This window comes from Mauremys reevesii, linkage group 12 (genome assembly GCF_016161935.1).
Source record: "Mauremys reevesii isolate NIE-2019 linkage group 12, ASM1616193v1, whole genome shotgun sequence".
NCBI classification, from domain to species: domain Eukaryota; kingdom Metazoa; phylum Chordata; order Testudines; family Geoemydidae; genus Mauremys; species Mauremys reevesii.
Window position 1 is genome coordinate 44,279,237 of NC_052634.1, and position 23,714 is coordinate 44,302,950.

The 23,714-nt window shown below is 52.2% G+C and overlaps 6 non-coding genes across 6 annotated transcripts; 4 read left to right on the top strand and 2 right to left on the bottom strand.

Annotated features, from left to right (window-relative positions):
- Positions 1-4,784: 4,784 nt before the first annotated feature.
- Positions 4,785-4,866, top strand: TRNAS-AGA. The gene has a single exon. It is a non-coding gene; the product is annotated as a tRNA-Ser (tRNA).
- A 2,425-nt stretch (positions 4,867-7,291) lies between these two features.
- Positions 7,292-7,385, bottom strand: TRNAI-UAU. Its single transcript has 2 exons — positions 7,348-7,385; positions 7,292-7,327 (listed from the first exon to the last, which is right to left on the bottom strand). It is a non-coding gene; the product is annotated as a tRNA-Ile (tRNA).
- A 4,619-nt stretch (positions 7,386-12,004) lies between these two features.
- On the top strand, positions 12,005-12,168 carry LOC120376293. The gene has a single exon (XR_005587192.1). It is a non-coding gene; the product is annotated as a U1 spliceosomal RNA (small nuclear RNA).
- Positions 12,169-14,088: 1,920 nt separating this feature from the next.
- On the bottom strand, positions 14,089-14,204 carry LOC120376032. Its single transcript, XR_005586957.1, has one exon. It is a non-coding gene; the product is annotated as a U5 spliceosomal RNA (small nuclear RNA).
- A 3,729-nt stretch (positions 14,205-17,933) lies between these two features.
- Positions 17,934-18,097, top strand: LOC120376160. The gene has a single exon (XR_005587068.1). It is a non-coding gene; the product is annotated as a U1 spliceosomal RNA (small nuclear RNA).
- A 2,716-nt stretch (positions 18,098-20,813) lies between these two features.
- LOC120376161 lies at positions 20,814-20,977 on the top strand. Its single transcript, XR_005587069.1, has one exon. It is a non-coding gene; the product is annotated as a U1 spliceosomal RNA (small nuclear RNA).
- The last annotated feature ends 2,737 nt before the right edge of the window (positions 20,978-23,714 follow it).

Consider the following 23,714-nt stretch of genomic DNA (forward strand, 5'->3'; position numbering starts at 1 on the left):
AACAACCTTTCTACAATATTGGCTGCAAATATAGAACAGTGGTTGCAACGGTGATCTATACAGTTACAGATTATGTCAATAACGTCACAGGAGGTGACACGCCATCAGTGAGACTGATACTGGAATACTGCCTCCAGTTTTGGTGTCCTCATTTGAAAAAGATGTTGTGAAACTGGAGCTGGGGCAGCAAAGAGCCACCAAATGTTCTGAGGGCTGGAGAAAAATGTCTTCTAGGGAGCTATTGAAAGACCTCAACCTGTTAGCATATCAAAAGAAGATTGAAAGGTGACTTCATTGAAGTGTTGAAGGGCCTTAATGGAGAGAAAAGATTGGCTATTAAAGGGCTCTTGAATTTAGCAGGAGAAAGACATAACAAGACCCAATGGCTGGTGAAAAGAGAAAAGAGAAAAATTCATATTACAACTAAGACACAAAAATTCAACAGCGAGGATGTTTCACCACAGGAACAAGCTACCAAGGAAAGAGGTGGATTCACCATCTCTTGATATCATTTAATGAAGACTAGATGCCTTTCTGGGATGTGTTTGCCCCAAAAGTAGCTCTTGTGTCATACAGGAGGCGTGTGATATGCAGGGGGTCAGATTAGATGCTCTAATGGTCTCTTCTGGCCATAAAGTCAACTAATTTCTGAAAAAACTGAGTGTAGTATTGGGAGCAGCGTCTGATGTTTTCCTGTCTAGCCGGCTTGCTGCCTAGAATGAATGCTTCTTGAGTGGGGTGATCCACAGGGAGTAGCTCAAACCTCCACAGTGCCTGGCCAGGGGCAGGACATTAGCACAGCAAGGGAGGGGTGTGGCAGTGACATCACAAAGGCCTTTTGCAGGACCTCAGACTATTGGTCAAAGGTGGTGGGGAGGTGGTGACCTCACAGAGAGATGCTGACATCAGCCAGGCAGGACAGGGGCGAGGGGCCAGGGAAACCTCAGAGACCCCTGTGGCTTTGCTTCAGCAAGTCTCCTTCTCCAGGTCTCTCTTTGAGGACTGAGGGAGTATTCGGGTTCACGGACGTGAGCGCCAGGAGGAACCTCTTTTGAGTTTTCTCCTTCCCTTTTAGGGAGTTTACTAGAGACCAGCCATCCCTGTTTAGAAGCTAAGAGCCTCCTTGAGGTTTGAAACCTGTTCAGTCTGATCCATCTGGTGATGACATCTAAGCATGGAAAACACGAGCTTAAGGAGGCAGAATTTTATTCCGCACCAGGGATTTTGTCCCCTAGAATTACTGGAGACATTAGGGTTTATCCTTTGTGTTTCACCTTTTCCTCCATCCCTTCCTCCTTTCTCTTCTCTTGCTTCTTTTGTCCTTTCACCTGTTTCCCTCCCAACACCAAGAGCGGGGTGTGTATGTGTGTTGCGGGGGAGTGTTTGGCAGCTCCCACTGTGGGAGGTCCACCAAAAATGTGGGGCTGAAATAGTGCTCGCGCAGTGATCCCCACCAGTGACCTGAACCATCCTTTGGGCTCCCTGCTGAGAACCCTCAGCTTCCCGTCCTCAGTCTCCACCCTGATTGGCTGAGCAGGGGGTTATTGACAGGGAGGAGACTCAGGTCCTTGTTGTTCTCTTTTAAGACCAAGGAAATAAGTCATAACCAGTCATATGTTTGAATTTTGCTGCTTCTCTGCATTAATGGTCTCTGAGCAGGTTATGATTCTCTCTAACATTGCAGTTCTCCTCAAATACTTGCTGAATAATTACTGTGCACTGTTGGTCTGGAGCTCATCTGAGAGCACTTTATTCAGGTCATTCAATGGATGAAATTCAAGATCCGATGGTTAGTTTGAAAATCAGGGGTCTTGGGTCCTATTCCCAGCTCTGCCACTGGCTGGCCGTGTGACCTAAGACAAGTCAATTCTCCTGTCTCAGCCTGAGCTTCTCCCTCTTTCAAGTAGGGATAATAATGATCCGCTCCTACCTACCTTACGGTATGTGGAGGCAGGGCTGGCTCTAGGTTTTTTGCCTCCCCAAGCAAAAAAAAAATTTGTCTGCCCTCCCATCCCCCTGCTGCCCGAGCCCTGGGTTCTCCCCTCCCTACACCTGCACCCCTTGCCTCCCCAGCTCTGGGCCTCCCACCACTTTCACTCCCCTGCCAACCCAGCCCTGGGCTCTCCCCCACACACACCCTGTGCTGCCCCAGCTCTCGACTCTCCCCGGGCCCCCGACCAGGGGGCCCCCCCCCCCCCCCCCCCGCTGCCCCAGCCCTGGGCTCCTCCCCGCACTTGCACCTTCTTCCACCCCAGCCCTGGGTCACTGGTAACTTGCTCCCAGGTTAATAAAATAGAAAAAAGAGAGGATTGAATGTGTAACAGGGAGTTTGGTAAATCTTGGTTATTTTATTTTTTCAACAGGCTCCTGTCCACCTCCAGTAGAATTTTCAGTCCCAATGGCAACTTACTTACCAAATGTAATACAGACTCGTCCATGCCTCCCAAGTGGATGTGGTTCTTGTTCTTCTGCACATTGTAGCCCGTGGAGGCCAAGGACCTGCAAATGTGTCTTCATGTGCCTTTGTTTCATTGATGAAAACATAAACTAGACCCTTAGAGGATTGGAACTGATTTCAGCTGGGGAACATGTTTGCTAGATTTTTATGCATTTGCACAGGAAAATGTTGAGTGTTTCCATTCATCCCTAGTCAGTGGAGCTCCTGAACATAATGGAAATGGATATGCAATTACTTTTTGTTGAAGGACCAGGCTTTTAAGGGGGCACTTGGATTTGAGTCAAGGCCCGTTTGATCTGCAGTCAAACACTCTACCACTGAGCTATACCCCCTGACAATTACATTGGCAATGGCAGTGATCTCAAGGATCTTGAAACCTGAGAGTGGAGTTCGTTTCTTCCACACCAGTATTGCTGTCTGTGCATTCCGGAGCTATGGGGTGAGTGGGAAACGCCCACAACTAGCTTGTCAGTATCAAGAAAGGAGCAGCCGACATCAGGACCAACGAGACGTGCTGGTGGCCCATCAGGAAGAACCCACACTCCCAGAGACTTCTCGGCGAGGGCACGGTACACAATGGGGGCTACCTACCCGCCACGTCCCAGCAAGGGTCTTTCTAGTCCCACTTCAGTGTTACCCAATTTCTAATCAGTCTTTGGCCCAGATTCCCTCCCTGAGCGGCACCAGCACATACCTGGGCCCCCTGCTAGTGTTAAATCTGCCTTGAGCTGGGACCCAGCTTGGCAAAGAGCCTGCAGCCCCCTCTGTGCTGGGGAGTGAGAGCAGCCCTGGCACTGGGCAGGGCAGCCCTGAGGGAATGAACCCAATGTGCCCGTGAGGCCCTGATCCAGAACCTCTGCCAGGCAGCTCGTGCTGCTCGGGCGTCTCTAGTCTCCGGCGAGGATTCAAAGCTTCTCTGCTCCAGGGGAACCCCTGGGGGAGGGAGGCAGGGCTCCTGCAGGATAAATCTTCCTGCCGGCAGAGCTCCGGTCCCCTCCTCATGGGCACAGGGCGTTGCACACGGCACCCACCACATGCATACACCCCTTTGTGGGGAGAATCAGCTCTGGGATATTGGGGTCAAACCCTTCCCACCTCCTCCCTGCAAACCTTCTCCTGGCTTCAGTGAGGGAAGGGGGGTGTGAGGGGCTAGTGCGGTAACAGCAGCAGCGTGGCCGTGGGGCTCGGCCGGTGGCTGGGGCCAGTCGCCTGAGCATGAACCCAGCCGACCCCAGGAGATGGACCCGGGTCACCAGCCCAACCCACCACGCGGCTGCTGCCGCTGTCCCGTTAGTGCGCGAGCTCCCACAGACCACGCTGGGGAGAGCCCCCAGCTGCAGGGGAGACGCCCCTGAGTGCCTGGCAGGGCCCAGCTCCTGGCTGACCTGCACTGCTGGGGGTCAGGGGGCTGGGTGACAGGGGGGCGTTGGCTCTGGGGTGGGACTGTCACTTCCCCCCCTGCCAAGCCAACAGGATCACAGCAAACAAAACCAGCTCGGCCGGCAGGGGAAGAGTTCAGTCCAGGGCCTGGTGCATTCTGGGAGCAGGGGAGGGGCAGAGAAAGGGCAGATACGGGGCAGCTCTGAACACTCCGCGCAGAACTGCCTGTCCTGTCCCGCAGCCCCTGTTACAGGGGGCTTTTAGCCATAGTTTTAATCAGGCCAATAAACTGAAACAAACCCCTGTTAAATCATTGCTCAGCCCGAGTCCTTCACCCACATTCCTTAGGGCATTGGGTGTTTCATTTCCTGCCTCCATTTCCCACAGAGACACAATTTCCTTTGCACAGATCCATGAACAGCAAAACCTCCCTGTGTCTCTGGTCTGAGCCAGGGCATTCGATTCCAGTGAAATCTTCTCTCCTGCAATGCGATGGTCAGACAGAGGGGACGTGGCACCTGCATCCCTGCCAGGGAGATATTGGCTCGGCTCTTTCTTTCTGCTGCTGTTGTTAGTCCATGAAACATCAAGGGTGGAATGCAAGGCTCAGTTCATGCACCAGCCCCCTGAAAAATTTCAGTGCCCCAGAGAAATCCTGCCACCTGCTATTGGAACGATGTGCTGGAGATTTGACTAGGAAAGGGACTGTCTGAATTGTCAGAGTGGGGAATGAACAACAATCTACAGCAATGTCATTAACACAAACACACTCTCATCCTGCTCCAACCGGAAGGGAAATGGGCAGGAATTCTCGCTGTTCACCCAAGGACACACTTACACTGATGCACAGTCATGAGTCTGCTGGGGGAGCTGGTCTGAGCAAACAATTTGAAGAGACAATTCAGTGAGAACTGAATTATCGTGTAGTAAAACAATTATGCATCAAGTAGTTGTGGCCGAGTGGTTAAGGCGATGGACTAGAAATCCATTGGGGTTGCCCCGCGCAGGTTCAAATTCTGCCAACTACACAAGCACTGCACTGTTGTTATTGTAGTCTTAGTACCTGAGTATCCACAGTGCAAACTGGAGCCAAATCTAGTTTCACTCTGTCCACACTTAAAATGCTGCTGTGGCACCTGCTATAGCACTCTGGAGTAGACAGTCAGTAGAGAGGTTTTCCCATCCCTGTAATAGCGGCATTGACAGAACAATTCTTCCTTTTCTTTAGCACTATCTAACCAGGGCTTAGGTCACTGTAACTATATGGGTGGACGGGGGGTTTCATACCCTGAGAGACGCCGCTCTGCCAGTGAAGTGCCCAGCGTACACCAGCCCTTAGATCCCTTTTGGTATTTCAATGCAGGCACTGACCTGTGAGAGGAAAACATCAGCTCACAAACACAGAGACTGAATTCCCCACATTTAATCTCGCTGCACTTTCCAGAAAGTCACAAAATTCAATTCATTCTTGCTAGGACAGAGAAAAAATAAGTGACACTAAGTTTTTGTCTTGGTTAAATAAAATTAAGTGTTTAATTAATATAGTAAAAATCTGTACTGATTCCTCTAACTAACACCACAGCGTGAAATAGGAACAGAGACAAAGCTTGTCAGTGATGACTAATTTTGCAAGTGATCTTCCCATTATTAATTTCCACGCTGCCCCCATTGGAGGTCTGGGCATCTCCAATGTCATAGCTCTGCATTCACCTTCCCCTTAGAATTGTTCTCCGACATTCGCCTTCCTCTGCAGCATGGGGCACGGGTCACTTGCTGGAGGATTCCCTGCACGTTGAAGTCTTTAAACCACAATTTGAGGACTTCGATAACTCAGACATAGGTTAGGGGTTTGTTACAGGAGTGGGTGGGTGAGATTCTGTGGCCTGCGTTGCGCAGGAGGTCAGACTAGATGATCATAATGGTCCCTTCTGACCTTAAGTCTATGAAGCGATGAATCTATTCCCAAATTTGGAAAATTGTGCAGCTCAGAATGTGAATAGTGACCCCATCTCCTTCCTGCACCTGCTCTACATTGCTCCACAGCAGCTTCTCCACCTGCAGAGTCACCCCAGCACTGCAGTGCAGCCCCCAGGGTTCAGCAGGGGCCCCTGGCAAGGACCGTGGGTGCAGCTAACAGCCCGGTGTGCCTGGCCGTGAGGCAGCTGTAAAAAAGCAACACCCCCCCGGCCAGAAGTAGAGACTGAATTCCCCAACTTTAACATCATGACCCTGTGTAGAAAGCCACACGTGTCAGTTGTATTTTCACAGGGAGATGCAAAAATCAAGTGACCAATTTTTAAGTTGAGTAAATAAAGTTGAGGCGATAGATATTAACCTCACAAAAATATACTAAAGATCCCTCAACATAACACCTGAAGGTGAAATATGAACAGAGACAAACCTTGTCAGCAAAAAAAACAGGAGTACTTGTGGCACCTTAAAGACTAACAAATTTATTTAAGCATGAGCTTTCGTGAGCTAAAGCTCACTTCTTCGGATGCATAGAATGGAACACACAGACAGGAGATATTTATACATACAGAGAACATGGAAAGGTGGAAGTATGCATACCAACAGGCAGAGTCTAATCAATTGAGATGAGCTATCGTTAGCAGGAGGAAAAAAAACTTTTAGAAGTGATAATTAAGATGGCCCATAGAAGGTGTGAGGAGAACTTAACATATTTCCCTATGTTAAGTTCTCCTCACACCTTCTATGGGCCATCTTAATTATCACTTCTAAAAGTTTTTTTCCTCCTGCTAACGATAGCTCATCTCAATTGATTAGACTCTGCCTGTTGGTATGCATACTTCCACCTTTCCATGTTCTCTGTATGTATAAATATCTCCTGTCTGTGTGTTCCATTCTATGCATCCGAAGAAGTGAGCTTTAGCTCACGAAAGCTCATGCTTAAATAAATTTGTTAGTCTTTAAGGTGCCACAAGTACTCCTGTTTTTTTTTGCGGATACAGACTAACACGGCTGCTACTCTGAAACTTGTCAGCAAAGGCTCATTTCCCAAACTATCCTCAAAATGTTACTAATTCCCACCCCTCCTCCGCAGGAGCTCTGTGCAGTGTAGCTGTTCTGCAGGCAGCTTCCCATTAAATGCTGTTGGGGGACATTCCCAGGCCTGGAAATGTACCAACGACAGAATTTGAAGAGCAAACCTGGCTCCCCGCACCAGGCGGGATTTGAGTGTTTTGTCTTTGTCACTTAGTCTTTGTCAATAGTACAGACACCAGGGGCAGGACTCCAGGCTCTGCTTGAGGGATCCTGGCACAGGGGCTGAGGGAGGAGAAAGGATTGTAGATTCTCACCTGCCCTCTGGAGAGGAGGTAATAATTGAAGGGGGCATTTCCCACTCCTCCCCTCCTCAGTGTCCCAGGGCTGGAATTCTACATTCCACAGGGCCAAATGAGGGGGTGATGCCATGTGGTTAATGAAAACCAGTGCTCCAGGTGAGATTTGAACTCACAACCTCAGCATCGCTTCTCTCAGCACTGCCCTATAAGTACTGTGCACTAACCAATTGTACCACTGGAGCACCTGTGGAATAGCATTTTCTGAAACCCCCCTAGGCTGATAAAGCCAAGGCGTGACCCCCAAAACATTCTCAGTGGGGCTGGGAGCAGGTAGCGACAAGTGTTGTACTTGGTGGGGTGGATTCTTCTTAAGGGTTCCAGGCCCCATTTCACCCTTTTGTTCTTCCCTGTGTAATAACCGAGCTGGTTAAGACTCAATGGAGAGTCTTGCTGCAGACCAACAGATCTGAAATCACTGATAACCAGCTCTAAGCATTAGTCCTGCTTTGGGACAGTGCAAGAAACTGCCCAGTCTGCGCTCGCAGTGAGGCTCCCTCACTAACAGCTGAAATCAGGGAGAGCTGTGTGAAGTGCAGGGCCCAGGGGTGCCGGAACAGGGGGGAACAACACCCCAGGACTTTTAAAAATGGGAGGGCTCTGCCTTGCCACTTTCTAATGACCATAAGGGCGAGTGAGGGTGGGGAGGGGACGGAGAGCAGTGAGCGGGAGGAGGGGTCTTGGGGGATGAGGCAGCGTAGGAGCCTCTTGTGGGAAATATCTCCTGCCCCACTGCCAAAAGGAGCCCCTTGAGTGGGAACGGTCAGAGGCCCCACTCGGGGGCTGGCCCTGCTTTCCTACCTGCTTTTCAACTGCTGCAAAAACATCCCGAGCAGAGAAGCAGTGGGCCAAAATACTTTTAAGCAGCTGCCAAAGTAGCTCAGTTGGGAGAGTGTTAGACTGAAGATCTAAAGGTCCCTGGTTTAACCCCAGCCTTTGGCAGCTTGTTCTCTGGAAGCCCAGCGGTGCCTGTACCCAAGGTGAGCAGGGCTGGCCTAGGGCAAAGCAATTTTGGGGGCCCTTTCCATTAAAAAAGTTCCAATACTGTATTCTCATGGGGCCGATGAGAGCTGTCTTTCCGAACATGGTGGCCCTCAGGAATGGTGCCAGAGGGCTGCTGGGCAGTGGCAGGCAGGCATTGGGGATGAAAACTCCTCTGCGCAGTTGAGCAAGGGCACTACCAGGGAAGGAGCATCTGTGAAAGTGGCCGTGTGGAAGGTGGCAGGGATTTGGGGGCCCAGGAGGAGGTGCTTGATGTTCAGTGCCTTGGAGCAGCTGGACTTGGCCATGGTGGGTGTTCAGGAAATGCACATTAACAACTCTAGGGTAGCTCAATAGGCAGAGGTTGATTGGAGGAAAGGCCTCCTGGACAGGGAAGAATGATGGGGCTGGAGTCTTGTTCTTCACATTCACGGTGCGAGTACAGAAGGTGGTGGAGCTTAGACCAGGGAGGGCATTGCTGGTGGCTTTGTGCTCTGTGGCACTGATTACTGCTATATTAGTGTGTATGGTCCCCAGTTAAGGCATGAGAGGGAAGATCAAAGGCTCCCTTCCTCTGGACTGCATGATGTTTGTTGTTTGGGGGGGGATTTTAATTGTGTCAGCCGGCCTGAGGACCGCTGGTCCTGTTTTCCCAACTGTCAGAGGAAATATTTTTACAATGAGCACTACCTGGCACAGATCTGTAGTGAGGTCGGCTTAGAGGAGCTCACTCCAGCCACAGAGGGCGTTCACCTTTCTGCGGGGACAGACCAGGACTCGCACTGACCGGATTTATGCTTAGCTTTTGTGTCTTTAGCATGTTGCTTCTCAGATTCTTTCTTGGCCTGACTTGTTACACTTTGGCACTTAACAGGCCAGAGTTTGTGCACCTCCCTATTATCCTCACTAGGATCTGATTTCCAAATTTTAAGGAATGACTTTTTGCCTCTAATGGCCTCCATTACTCTGACGTTTACCTAGAGTGGCGTTCTGCTGGTCCTCCTATTGTCGCTGCTGATTTAGGGCAAACGTTTCATCTGAGCCTCTAACTGTGGTGGTTTTAAACGCTCTGCATGCTGCTTGCAGGCACCTAACACTTGTGACAGCAGCTCCTTTTAATTCCCATCCAACCATCTGTACTTATGCCGATAGGTCGACTTTAGGGCTTTAACTTTGAGCGGTAGCTGAGAAGATGGTAAATTGGGCAGAAACCCATTCGACAAACCTCTTCATTTCCTTGTTATTTCCTGACTTCTTTATTCATCCCCTTTTCCTTATTTCCTGGGTGAGGCGGCGGCCTGCCAGGGAGCTCCCCGGCACCTCTGGCTGCCTGGGCTGAAGGCAAGAGGCAGGCCTGGGCGTGGCCAGGGCCTCCTGTCCCGGAATGAGGCTGCAGTGCTTCCTGGTCCCCTTTTCCCACCCACACCGGCAGGCGGCTGCTGCGGGAGAACACGAGGGAGGCTCTCGGGGCGCTGGGCAGCGCTGTGTGTGTGGCTGTCAGGGGAAAGAGCCGAGGCTCCCGACTCGACCTGCCATTGACTCGCGTGGCTCTGCGCGGCCGTCAGCCGGGGCGGGGCGGGCCAGGCCGCGGACGTGACTCAGGCTTGGGCCGCATGGCCACCCTTTCCTGATGAGGCATGAGGCAGGCCAAGAGCTTTGCACAGCGTACAGGGAAGTGGGAGGGAGGCGTCTTTGAGCCGGCGTGTCTCCTCCGCTTCTCCCTTGCTCCTTGGGCAGAGGCAGGAAGGGAGCGAAACGTTACTTATTAAAAAAAACGTTATTTTTACTCCTACTGCTCTGGCAGGGGGTACAGTTTTCTCTTGGCCCCAAGCACATCAGACAATCCACACAGGATCTGAGAGTTGCTGTCTCCTGGCCGTATAGTGAGTAGAGGGTGGAATGGGGAGAAAAGCGGCTCACACAGAGCCCCTGCCATTGGGGAGAATGGAGGACCTTGCTATGGGTGGAATCAAACACACAGAACCCCTGCCATGGAGAAAGACTGGGGAACCCTGCAATGGGTGGAGGAGACAATGAAGGGCATGGGGGGAGGGGTTTACATGAGGGATTTGCATATGTCAACATCTCCCATGCCCCACTGGGTGTTTTCCTTCCCATCTTGTTTCTTCTCTTTTCTGTTACTCTTTTTTTCTGTCTGAGGTAAATTAAAAATCCACACCCCTGAGAGACGTAGCTGAGCTGACCTAAACCCTCCTACAGTAACTCCTCACTTAAAGTCGTCCTGGTTAACGTTTCGTTATGTTGCTGATCAATTAGGGAAAATGCTTATTTAAAGTTGTGTAATGCTCCCTTCTAATGTTGTTTGACAGCCGCCTGCTTTGTTTCCTGCTTGCAGGAAGAGCAGCCCGTTGCAGCTAGCTGAGGGGGGCTTGGGACCAGGATGGATCGGCAGCTCCCTATCAGCTCCCCACTCCCCTAAGTTCCCTGTGCAGCAGCTGCCTGTTGACAATGACAGTTATCTTACGAACCAAGATACATAGAACATAGGCCGGGTGGGGAGAAGTCTATGTAACTCTATGTAAGTATACGTAACTCTAAGTGCTTCAGAATTGATTCCTTGAGGACCTGCTCCATGATTTTTCCAGGGACTGAGGTGAGGCTGACTGGCCTGTAGTTCCCCGGATCCTCCTTCTTTCTTCCCTCTTTTAAAGATGGGCACTACATTAGCCTTTTCCCAGTCATTTGGGACCTCCCCCAATGGCCATGAATTTGCAAAGATAATGGCCAGTGGCTCTGCAATCATACCCGCCAAGTCCTTTAGCACCCTCGGATGCAGCGCATCCGGCCCCACGGATTTGTGCTCATCCAGCTTTTCTAAATAGTCCCGAAGCACTTCTTTCTCCACAGAGGGCTGGTCACCTCCTCTCCATGCTGTGCTGCCCAGTGCAGCAGTCTGGGAGCTGATTTTGTTCGTGAAGACGGGGAGGGGGGAGGGGGGAAGCATTGAGTACATTAGCTTTTTCCACATCCTCTGTCACTAGGTCGCCTCCCTCTTTCAATAAGGGGCCCACACTTTCCTTGACTTTCTTCTTGTTGCTAACATCACTGAAGAAACCCTTCTTGTTGTTACTCTTCACATCTCTTGCTAGCTGCAACTCCAAGCGTGAGTTGCCCTTCCTGATTTCACTCCTGCGTGCCTGAGCAATATTTTTATATTCCTCCCTGGTCATTTGTCCAATCTTCCACTTCTTCAAACGGCGCTGCCTGCCAGTGCACTCAGCCTCACTTGGCAGGTAACAAAAGGGATTGAGTGGCCGTCCAGTTTCTGGAGAGTGGCTGACAACGCCCGACCTTCTGCCCTGGGGAGAAACTGACGTGAGACAAGGCAGGGGAGGTCATTCTTGTATTGGACCAACTTCCGGTGGGGGGAGAGAGAGAGGGAGAGAGCGAGAGAGAGAGAGAAGCAAAATGCAAGCTGCGCTCTTTCCCCAGCAGCAGGTGGGCCACGTCGTCTCTCTGATGGCCTGGCTTCCCGGGACGGGACCCGGCTACCACTAGAGGGCAGGCAAGAGCGGCGGCCCGGGCGGGCAGGGGGAGGGGCCCGAGCGGAGGGGCGGAGCCACGTGAGCGGGTATGCAGATCTGTGTGCGAGCAGAGCATTGTGGGAGCGGACGCAAGCTGCCAGGCAGGGCCCGACTTTGGCACCGGGAGCTCGGCGTGGAGAAGGGAGGGGCTCCGGGGGACACGTCAGGGCAGCTGTCGGCAGTGGGGGCCGGTGTGGGCGAGGCCGGCGGTCGGTCCACCCCGTGTGTTATAAGTGCGGGGCGAGCGAGGGCGGGCGGCGGCCGGGCAGCAGGAACTCATACTTACCTGGCAGGGGAGATACCATGATCACAAAGGTTGTTTTCCCAGGGTGAGGCTCATCCATTACACTGTGGGTGTGCTGACCCCTGCAATTTCCCCAGATGCGGGAAACTCAACTGCATAATTTGTGGTAGTGGGTGACTGGGTTCGTGCTGTTCTCTGCTGATTGGTTTGAACAACTGACAGTGGCCTGTTTAGGCTTAGTGCACTGCAAAGCAGATTCTTAGGAAAGCAGTTGTTATTCTGGGCCTTTGGGAGTGCTCTTTTCCACAGGCCCTGTACTTCTAGGTATCTTTGTCACACGTTCCTCTTTGTAAGCAAAGCTCAGCTCTGAAACTTGGGTCTCTCTGTGTTCTTGGCTTTCCCTGGTCTTTTGCAGCTGATCTGCTCTCTAGTCTGCTTTTCGGGGGCTTGGACCGGTGCCTTCCTTGGCTCAAAGGGGAGCTGCCTGCCTGCCTGCCTGCTCTGATTCTTTCCCTGCTTGTAGCTTCTTGCCTGGCCCTTCTTCTCGGGCTCTTCCTCTTTTGACGGGAGGACGGCCTGTCCAAAACGCCTGTCCCACCCGGTCTCCTCGTCCAACAGGCAGCTTCGCCCCCTGCCCTGGGGCCGCTTTGGCTTTCGCTGTCTGTTCCTGTCTCTTGGTGGCCACCCTGTCTGTGCTACGGAGACTAGGCTGTCACAACCCCATGCTGGAGGAGGGCTTTCCGTCGCTTGAGGCCCACCCACCGCCTCCCCGAATGCCCTTTAGCTACGCTGCGGGTTAGGGCGGCGTGGCCGTGTCGCCCAGCAGCGGGTTTTCCCTTTTGCACACCTCTGATGGACGGAGCTGTTTTGACTTAACTGTTCAGCACGCACCGACCCTCGGGCCTGGGCTGCACGGGGAACGTAAATCGGCGCGGCTACATCAGTCCGCGCCTTGGTCGGAAGAATTCTTCCGTCGACCTAGCTCCCGCCTTCGGGAGGTGGATGGCCGGCACCAACGAGAAAACCCTCTCCAGGACCCTTCTCCGGGAACAGTGCCCTTCCGTTTGGGAGATTATGCTGCTTTAAAAGAGAAATTGTTTAACTGCCTTTCTCTGAGGCAAGGTTGACTTTGTATTGCTTCCCTCGTGGCTCCTTATAGCAGTTGTGTTCTGAAATCTTTAGGGTTTGACTTCATTTATGATGAAATCTTGCTGTAACTTTATTCTAATTTTCAATGAGTAACTAGACCTGAGCTGTTTGGTGTGTTAGTGGAGGATTGTTTAAAAACCTGGGATTCCACTTTCGGCTGCCTTTCCATTACATTTCCTCTGAAAGCCCACCGAAAGCCTCCACTTCCCACATAACTCTCTCAAACCTGCAGTCATCAGGCATACAGAAGATGCTTACAGTTTCACTCCATACGAGTCCAGTTCCTTGCTGTTTCCTGTCTAACCACTGCACACATATGGTATCCCCTCCCTACCCGGAGCTGCTTCCTGGCTTTTCCGCTCAGGACAGGAAAACGAGAATGGAGAGGTAAGCTGTGCAGGGAACTCTTCCTCAGCTCGCACTCCACCCCCAAGGGCCTTTCGAGGTCGTCTACGGACTTCAGGTTTCATTTGATTTCCAAGGTTTATGGGCTCATTAATTAGCCATCTCTCCTAATGCAGGGATCCTACGGGTCAGACCAAAGATCGATGGCCCAAAAGAGCTAAGAAACAGAAATAAAGGTGAGCGCTAGGCGTTACATTCAGATGAGCATCCAGAATCTGACTGTGCCCTGGCATGTTCAACGCTGCCGAAAAGAAGGAGCTCGTCAGGTCCCTCTGCTAGCACCCAAATCTGGTGGCTAGTCGGTCTGCTGGGAAATAAGGAAAAGGAAAAGAATTAAAGGAGTCAGGCAATAACAAGGAAATGAAAAGGTTTGTTGAACGGGTTCTGTCTGATTGACTGTCTTCCCAGCTACCCGTCCAAGTTAAAGACCTAGCCCAGTATCCTGTCTGCTGACAGGAGCCAATGCCAGGTGTCCCCTACTATACTTTTTTCATACTATAGAAAAGCTTCAGCCAGTGACACCAGCTCAGGGAGCACTCTTCTGTTTTTCTCACAGCAGGCAACAGCCTTGCCAAAGCAAAGCCTTAAAAAATTGGCTACAAGCTCATCAACATTCCTCTCCACGGAAATCTTTAGTAAAAGGCGAAAGATTTATACGAACTGAAGAGAAAGCAGAGTATGTAGAACTCGTGGCAGAGGCGCTGCCGGGGCAACCGCCTACGCTCTCCAAAGTCAGGGTGACTACTCTCCCAGCCCGCTACACCGCTAGCTTTCAGAGGAAATGGAATTGAACCGATTGGCAGCCCGAGTTGGATCATCGAAACTGGGGACACAGGGAGCAAAACCAGCCCCTCGACCAGGGACTCGCTTCGCTGCACGCAGTGCACTGTGGCTATGCAAATAAGATGCTCCGGCCGTCTCCAGCGCTCAAAGGAGTCTTTTCTCCGGGCTGCCTCTGCTCCTTCCCCGGCTGGGCGGAGATTGGGATGGGGCAGCTGCTCTCCTGAGACAGTCCCGCTGATGCCCAGGCGCATGGAGGACGGAGCCTGGACGAGAAGCCAGAGGGCACTTGGCCCACAGCTAAAACCCGGAGCAAACGCACACACTTTGCAAAGGAACAGGAGCCGGGATCTCGCACATGAGATTCTATCTGCCGGCCGGGGTGCGACCCCGCGTTGTACCTGCCGCTTGGTCTGCCTCTGCTGCAAAGTAGCTCGCCTCGCTCAGATCCTTGGGGTTCGCTGAGCTGCAGCTCACCTTGATACACGGGAACAGCTTCAAATCATGGAATATCAGGGTTGGAAGGGACCTCAGGAGGTCATCTAGTCCAACCCAATCCCCAACTAAATCATCCCAGCCAGGGCTTTGTCAAGGCTGACCTTAAAAACCTCTCAGGAAGGAGATTCCACCACCTCCCTAGGGAACCCATTCCAGTGCTTCACCACCCTCCTAGTGAAAAAGGGTTTTCCTAAGATCCAACCTAAACCTTCCCCACCGCAACTTGGGACCATTGCTCCTCGTTCTGTCATCTGGTGCCACTGAGAACAGTCTAGATCCATCCTCTTTGGAACCCCCTTTCAGGTAGTTGAAAGCAGCGATCAACTCCCCCCTCATTCTTCTCTTCTGCAGACTAAACAATCCCAGTTCCCTCAGCCTCTCCTCATAAATCATGTCTTCCAGCCCCCTAATCACTTTTGTTGCCCTATGCTGGACTCTTTTCAGTTTTTCCACATCCTTCTTGCAGTGTGGGGCCCAAAACCGGACACGGTACTCCAGATGAGGCCTCACCAACGTCGAAGAGAAGGGAACGACCACATCCCTCGATCTGCTGGCAATGCCCCTATGTATACAGTCCAGAATGCCGTTAGCCTTCTTGGCAACAAGGGCACGCTGTCGACTCATATCCAGCTTCTCTTCCACTGTAACCTCTAGGTCCTTTTCTGCAGAACTGCTGCCTAGCCATTCGGTCCCTAGTCTGGAGCAGTGCACGGGATTCTTCCGTCCTAAGTGCAGGACTGGGCATTCGTCCTTGTTGAACCTCATCAGGTTTCTTTCGGCCCAATCCTCCAATTTGTCTAGGTCCCTCTGTAGCCTATCCGTACCCTCCAGCGTATTGACCGCTCCTCCCAGTTTAGCGTCATCTGCAAACTTGCTGAGAGTGCAGTCCACGCCATCCTCCAGATCCTTAACGAAGATACTGTACACAACCGGCCCCAGGACCGAGCCTTGGGGCACGCCGCTTGAGACCGGCTGCCAATTAGACGTGGAGCCATTGATCACTACCCGTTGAGCCCGAGGCCCTAGCCAGCTTATAGTCCACCTTATAGTCCATTCATCCAGCCCAAACTTCTTGAACTTGCCGACAAGAATACTGTGGGAGACCGTATCAAAAACTTTGCTAAAGTCAAGGAAGAACACATCCATTGCTTTTCCCTCATCCACAGACCCAGTTCTCTCCTCACAGAAGGCAATTAGGTTAGTCAGGCGTGACTTGCCCTTGCTGAATCCATGCTGACCGCTCCTGATCACTTGCCTCTCCTCTAAGTGCTTCAGAATTGATTCCTTGAGGACCTGCTCCATGATTTTTCCAGGGACTGAGGTGAGGCTGACTGGCCTGTAGTTCCCCGGATCCTCCTTCTTTCTTCCCTCTTTTAAAGATGGGCACTACATTAGCCTTTTCCCAGTCATTTGGGACCTCCCCCAATGGCCATGAATTTGCAAAGATAATGACCAGTGGCTCTGCAATCACACCCGCCAACTCCTTTAGCACCCTCGGATGCAGCACATCCGGCCCCATGGATTTGTGCTCATCCAGCTTTTCTAAATAGTCCCGAAGCACTTCTTTCTCCACAGAGGGCTGGTCACCTCCTCTCCATGCTGTGCTGCCCAGAGCAGCAGTCTGGGAGCTGATTTTGTTCGTGAAGACAAAATCACGAAGGGGGAGGGTGGGGAAGCATTGAGTACATTAGCTTTTTCCACATCCTCTGTCACTAGGTCGCCTCCCTCATTCTGTAAGGGGCCCACACTTTCCTTGACTTTCTTCTTGTTGCTAACATCACTGAAGAAACCCTTCTTGTTGTTACTCTTAACATCTCTTGCTAGCTGCAACTCCAAGCGTGAGTTGCCCTTCCTGATTTCACTCCTGCGTGCCTGAGCAATATTTTTATACTCCTCCCTGGTCATTTGTCCAATCTTCCACTTCTTCAAACGGCGCTGCCTGCCAGTGCACTCAGCCTCACTTGGCAGATAACAAAAGGGATCGAGTGGCCGTCCAGTTTCTGGAGAGTGGCTGACAACACCCGACCTTCTGCCCTGAGGAGAAACTGACGTGAGACAAGGCAGGGGAGGTCATTCTTGTATTGGACCAACTTCCGGTGGGGAGAGAGCGAGAGAGAGCGAGAGAGAAGAGAAATGCAAGCTGCACTCTTTCCCCAGCAGCAGGTGGGCCACGTTGTCTCTCTGATGGCCTGGCTTCCTGGGACGGGACCCGCTACAACTTAGATAATTTTTTACCTCAAGGTTCCCAAGACACAGACAAGGCTTTCATCTCGAGGCCAAAAGACCAAAAACATCAAGACACTTGATCAAGATAGGCCAAGATTTAAAAGTTTATTAGAAAATATTTGAAAATGAACGATACAGAGAGTTGAAATTTCAGATATCGGTCATCGGGGGTGACATACAGAGTATAGGGCAATTTTAGTTTTAAATGTTTATTAGAAAATGTTTAAGAATAGATACAATTTAGATAATGCTTTCCCAGCCAGAAGGCCAAGAAGCGATGTTACAGAGAGTTTGTAACATCAGTTACTGGTCATCAGGGGTGACATACAGAGTATAGGGGGATGCTAGTACTTTGGTATTGGACAGCACATAACTTATACAGTGTGCAATGTCCCCAATGTGGGGTATACTGTGGGTGAGTTCAAGATACAGTCAGCAAGCAGTGAGGGTACATCACGCATACAACAGTTAAAGACAGTCGTAGGTATAAATAAGCAAGCCAGGTAATGGGGCTAGAATGACCCTCACATGGCAAAGTTAAGGTCTGTCGCACTCAATCTGAGCACTACACCCCATCTGAGCTCAAAGAGCTGAGCACGCAAGAGCGGCGGCCCGGGCGGGCAGGGGGAGGGGCCCGAGCGGAGGGGCGGAGCCGCGTAAGCAGGTATGCAGATCTGTGTGCGAGCAGAGAATCGTGGGAGCGGACGCAGGCTGCCAGGCAGGGCCCGACTTTGGCACCGGGAGCTCGGGGTGGGGAAGGGACGGTCTCCGGGGGCCGCGTCGGGGCAGCTGTCGGCAGTGTGGGCCGGTGTGGGCGAGGCTGGCGGTGGGAGCGCGGCGGTCCGCCCCGTGTATTATAAGTGCGGGGCGAGCGAGGGCGGGCGGCGGCCGGGCAGCAGGAACTCATACTTACCTGGCAGGGGAGATACCATGATCACAAAGGTGGTTTTCCCAGGGTGAGGCTCATCCATTGCACTGTGGGTGTGCTGACCCCTGCGATTTCCCCAAATGTGGGAAACTCAACTGCATAATTTGTGGTAGTGGGGGACTGCGTTCGCGCTCTCCCCTGGTGATTGGTTTGAACAACAGACAACCGATAGTGGGCTGTTTAGGCTTAGTGCACTGCAAAGCAGATTCTCAGGAAAACAGTTGTTATTCTGTGCCTTTGGGAGTGCTCTTTTCCACAGGCCCTGTACTTCTAGGTATCTTTGTCACATGTTCCTCCTTGTAAGCAAAGCTCAGCTCTGAAACTTTACTTGGGTCTCTCTGTATTCTTGGCTTTTCCTGGTCTTTTGCAGCTGATCTGCTCTCTAGTCTGCTTTTGGGGGGCTTGGACCGGTGCCTTCCTTGGCTCTAAGGGGAGCTGCCTGCCTGCCTGCCTGCTCTGCTTCTTTCCCTGCTTGTAGCCTCTTGCCTGGCCCTTCTTCTCGGGCTCTTCCTCCTTTGACGGGAGGACGGCCTGTCCAAAACGCCTGTCCCACCCGGTCTCCTCGTCCAACAGGCAGCTTCGCCCCCTGCCCTGGGGCCGCTTTGGCTTTCGCTGTCTGTTCCTGTCTCTTGGTGGCCACCCTGTCTGTGCTACGGAGACTAGGCTGTCACAACCCCGTGCTGGAGGAGGGCTTTCCGTCGCTTGAGGCCCACCCACCGCCTGCCCGAATGCCCTTTAGCTACGCTGAGAGTTAGGGCGGCGTGGCCGTGTCGCCCAGGAGCGGGTTTTCCCTTTTGCACACCTCTGACGGACGGAGCTGTTTTGACTTAACTGTTCAGCACGCACCGACCCTCGGGCCTGGGCTGCACGGGGAACGTAAATCGGCGCGGCTACATCAGTCCGCGCCTTGGTCGGAAGAATTCTTCCGTCGACCTAGCTCCCGCCTTTCGGGGAGGTGGATGGCCGGCACCAACAAGGATAACCCTCTCCAGGACCCTTCTCCGGGAACAGTGCCCTTCCGTTTGGGGAGATTATGCTGCTTTAAAAAAGAGAAATTGTTTAACTGCCTTTCTCTGAGGCAAGGTTGACTTTCTTCCCTCTTTTAAAGATGGGCACTACATTAGCCTTTTCCCAGTCATTTGGGACCTCCCCCAATGGCCATGAATTTGCAAAGATAATGACCAGTGGCTCTGCAATCACACCCGCCAACTCCTTTAGCACCCTCGGATGCAGCACATCCGGCCCCATGGATTTGTGCTCATCCAGCTTTTCTAAATAGTCCCGAAGCACTTCTTTCTCCACAGAGGGCTGGTCACCTCCTCTCCATGCTGTGCTGCCCAGAGCAGCAGTCTGGGAGCTGATTTTGTTCGTGAAGACAAAATCACGAAGGGGGAGGGTGGGGAAGCATTGAGTACATTAGCTTTTTCCACATCCTCTGTCACTAGGTCGCCTCCCTCATTCTGTAAGGGGCCCACACTTTCCTTGACTTTCTTCTTGTTGCTAACATCACTGAAGAAACCCTTCTTGTTGTTACTCTTAACATCTCTTGCTAGCTGCAACTCAAGCGTGAGTTGCCCTTCCTGATTTCACTCCTGCGTGCCTGAGCAATATTTTTATACTCCTCCTGGTCATTTGTCCAATCTTCCACTTCTTCAAACGGCGCTGCCTGCCAGTGCACTCAGCCTCACTTGGCAGATAACAAAAGGGATCGAGTGGCCGTCCAGTTTCTGGAGAGTGGCTGACAACACCCGACCTTCTGCCCTGAGGAGAAACTGACGTGAGACAAGGCAGGGGAGGTCATTCTTGTATTGGACCAACTTCCGGTGGGGAGAGAGCGAGAGAGAGCGAGAGAGAAGAGAAATGCAAGCTGCACTCTTTCCCCAGCAGCAGGTGGGCCACGTTGTCTCTCTGATGGCCTGGCTTCCTGGGACGGGACCCGCTACAACTTAGATAATTTTTTACCTCAAGGTTCCCAAGACACAGACAAGGCTTTCATCTCGAGGCCAAAAGACCAAAAACATCAAGACACTTGATCAAGATAGGCCAAGATTTAAAAGTTTATTAGAAAATATTTGAAAATGAACGATACAGAGAGTTGAAATTTCAGATATCGGTCATCGGGGGTGACATACAGAGTATAGGGCAATTTTAGTTTTAAATGTTTATTAGAAAATGTTTAAGAATAGATACAATTTAGATAATGCTTTCCCAGCCAGAAGGCCAAGAGCGATGTTACAGAGAGTTTGTAACATCAGTTACTGGTCATCAGGGGTGACATACAGAGTATAGGGGGATGCTAGTACTTTGGTATTGGACAGCACATAACTTATACAGTGTGCAATGTCCCCAATGTGGGGTATACTGTGGGTGAGTTCAAGATACAGTCAGCAAGCAGTGAGGGTACATCACGCATACAACAGTTAAAGACAGTCGTAGGTATAAATAAGCAAGCCAGGTAATGGGGCTAGAATGACCCTCACATGGCAAAGTTAAGGTCTGTCGCACTCAATCTGAGCACTACACCCCATCTGAGCTCAAAGAGCTGAGCACGCAAGAGCGGCGGCCCGGGCGGGCAGGGGGAGGGGCCCGAGCGGAGGGGCGGAGCCGCGTAAGCAGGTATGCAGATCTGTGTGCGAGCAGAGAATCGTGGGAGCGGACGCAGGCTGCCAGGCAGGGCCCGACTTTGGCACCGGGAGCTCGGGGTGGGGAAGGGACGGTCTCCGGGGGCCGCGTCGGGGCAGCTGTCGGCAGTGTGGGCCGGTGTGGGCGAGGCTGGCGGTGGGAGCGCGGCGGTCCGCCCCGTGTATTATAAGTGCGGGGCGAGCGAGGGCGGGCGGCGGCCGGGCAGCAGGAACTCATACTTACCTGGCAGGGGAGATACCATGATCACAAAGGTGGTTTTCCCAGGGTGAGGCTCATCCATTGCACTGTGGGTGTGCTGACCCCTGCGATTTCCCCAAATGTGGGAAACTCAACTGCATAATTTGTGGTAGTGGGGGACTGCGTTCGCGCTCTCCCCTGGTGATTGGTTTGAACAACAGACAACCGATAGTGGGCTGTTTAGGCTTAGTGCACTGCAAAGCAGATTCTCAGGAAAACAGTTGTTATTCTGTGCCTTTGGGAGTGCTCTTTTCCACAGGCCCTGTACTTCTAGGTATCTTTGTCACATGTTCCTCCTTGTAAGCAAAGCTCAGCTCTGAAACTTTACTTGGGTCTCTCTGTATTCTTGGCTTTTCCTGGTCTTTTGCAGCTGATCTGCTCTCTAGTCTGCTTTTGGGGGGCTTGGACCGGTGCCTTCCTTGGCTCTAAGGGGAGCTGCCTGCCTGCCTGCCTGCTCTGCTTCTTTCCCTGCTTGTAGCCTCTTGCCTGGCCCTTCTTCTCGGGCTCTTCCTCCTTTGACGGGAGGACGGCCTGTCCAAAACGCCTGTCCCACCCGGTCTCCTCGTCCAACAGGCAGCTTCGCCCCCTGCCCTGGGGCCGCTTTGGCTTTCGCTGTCTGTTCCTGTCTCTTGGTGGCCACCCTGTCTGTGCTACGGAGACTAGGCTGTCACAACCCCGTGCTGGAGGAGGGCTTTCCGTCGCTTGAGGCCCACCCACCGCCTGCCCGAATGCCCTTTAGCTACGCTGAGAGTTAGGGCGGCGTGGCCGTGTCGCCCAGGAGCGGGTTTTCCCTTTTGCACACCTCTGACGGACGGAGCTGTTTTGACTTAACTGTTCAGCACGCACCGACCCTCGGGCCTGGGCTGCACGGGGAACGTAAATCGGCGCGGCTACATCAGTCCGCGCCTTGGTCGGAAGAATTCTTCCGTCGACCTAGCTCCCGCCTTTCGGGGAGGTGGATGGCCGGCACCAACAAGGATAACCCTCTCCAGGACCCTTCTCCGGGAACAGTGCCCTTCCGTTTGGGGAGATTATGCTGCTTTAAAAAAGAGAAATTGTTTAACTGCCTTTCTCTGAGGCAAGGTTGACTTTGTATTGCTTCCCTCGTGGCTCCTTATAGCAGTTGTGTTCTGAAATCTTTAGGGTTTGACTTCATTTATGCTGAAATCTTGCTGTAACTTTATTCTAATTTTCAATGAGTAACTAGACCTGAGCTGTTTGGTGTGTTAGTGGAGGATTGTTTAAAAACCTGGGATTCCACTTTCGGCTGCCTTTCCATTACATTTCCTCTTAAAGCCCACCGAAAGCCTCCACTTCCCACATAACTCTCTCAAACCTGCAGTCATCAGGCATACAGAAGATGCTTACAGTTTCACTCCATACGAGTCCAGTTTCTCGCTGTTTCCTGTCTAACCACTGCACACATATGGTATCCCCTCCCTACCCGGAGCTGCTTCCTGGCTTTTGCGCTCAGGACAGGAAAACGAGAATGGAGAGGTAAGCTGTGCAGGGAACTCTTCCTCAGCTCGCACTCCACCCCCCAAGGGCCTTTCGAGGTCTTCTACGGACTTCAGGTTTCATTTGATTTCCAAGGTTTATGGGCTCATTAATTAGCCATCTCTCCTAATGCAGGGATCCTACGGGCAGGGGCAGCTCTAGGCACCAGCAAAACAAGCTCATGCCTAGGGCGGAAAAATCTAGGGGGCGTCCCCTGCGGCCGGGGGTGGGTGGCAGGGTGGTGGTGATGCCTGCGGGAGGTCCGGAGCCCCGGTAGCAGTGGACCTGCCGCAGGCATGACTGCGGAGGGGGCGCTCGTCCCGCGGCTCGGCTGGACCTCCCGCAGGCCTGACTGCGGCAGCTCAAGCGGAGCCGCCGGACCCGCGAACCGTCCGCAGCCGCGGGAGGTCCAGCCGAGCCACGCGGGACCAGCGGTCCCTCTGCAGTCATGCCCGCAGGAGGTCCGCTGCTCCCGCGGCTCCGGGGCGCCTCCCGCACATGACTGCTTGGGGCGGCCAAAAACGTAGAGCTGCCCCTGCCTACGGGTCAGACCAAAGATCGATGGCCCAAAAGAGCTAAGAAACAGAAATAAAGGTGAGAGCTAGGCGTTACATTCAGATGAGCATCCAGAATCTGACTGTGCCCTGGCATGTTCAACGCTGCCGAAAAGAAGGAGCTCGTCAGGTCCCTCTGCTAGCACCCAAATCTGGTGGCTAGTCGGTCTGCTGGGAAATAAGGAAAAGGAAATGAATTAAAGGAGTCAGACAATAACAAGGAAATGAAGAGGTTTGTCGAACGGGTTCTGTCTGATTGACTGTCTTCCCAGCTACCCGTCCAAGTTAAAGACCTAACCCAGTATCCTGTCTGCTGACAGCGGCCAATGCCAGGTGCCCCCGAGGGAATGAACAGAACAGGGAATCATCAAGTGCTCCATCCCCTGTCGCCCATGCCCCGCTTCTGGCAAACAGGGATACCTAGCTAGGGATACCGCTGGCAAAGCGTCATAGATGGACCTATCCTCCATGAATTTATCTAGTGCTTTTTTGAACCCTGTTATAGTCTTGGCCCTCACGACATCCTCTGGCAAAGAGTTCCACAGGTTGACTGTGTGGTGCGTGAAGAAAGACTTCCTTTTGTTTGTTTTAAAGCTGCTGCCTATTAATTTGATTTGGTGACCCCTAGTTCATGTGTTATGAGAAGGAGTAAATAACTCTTCCTTATTTACTTGCTCCACCCCGGTCATGGTTTTATAGACCTCCCTCGTATCCCCCTTTAGTCGTCCCTTTTCCAAGATGAAAAGTCCCAATCTTATGAATCTCTTCTTAGATGGAAGCTGGTCCATATCCCCTCATCATCTTCGTTGTCCGTTTCTGAATCTTTC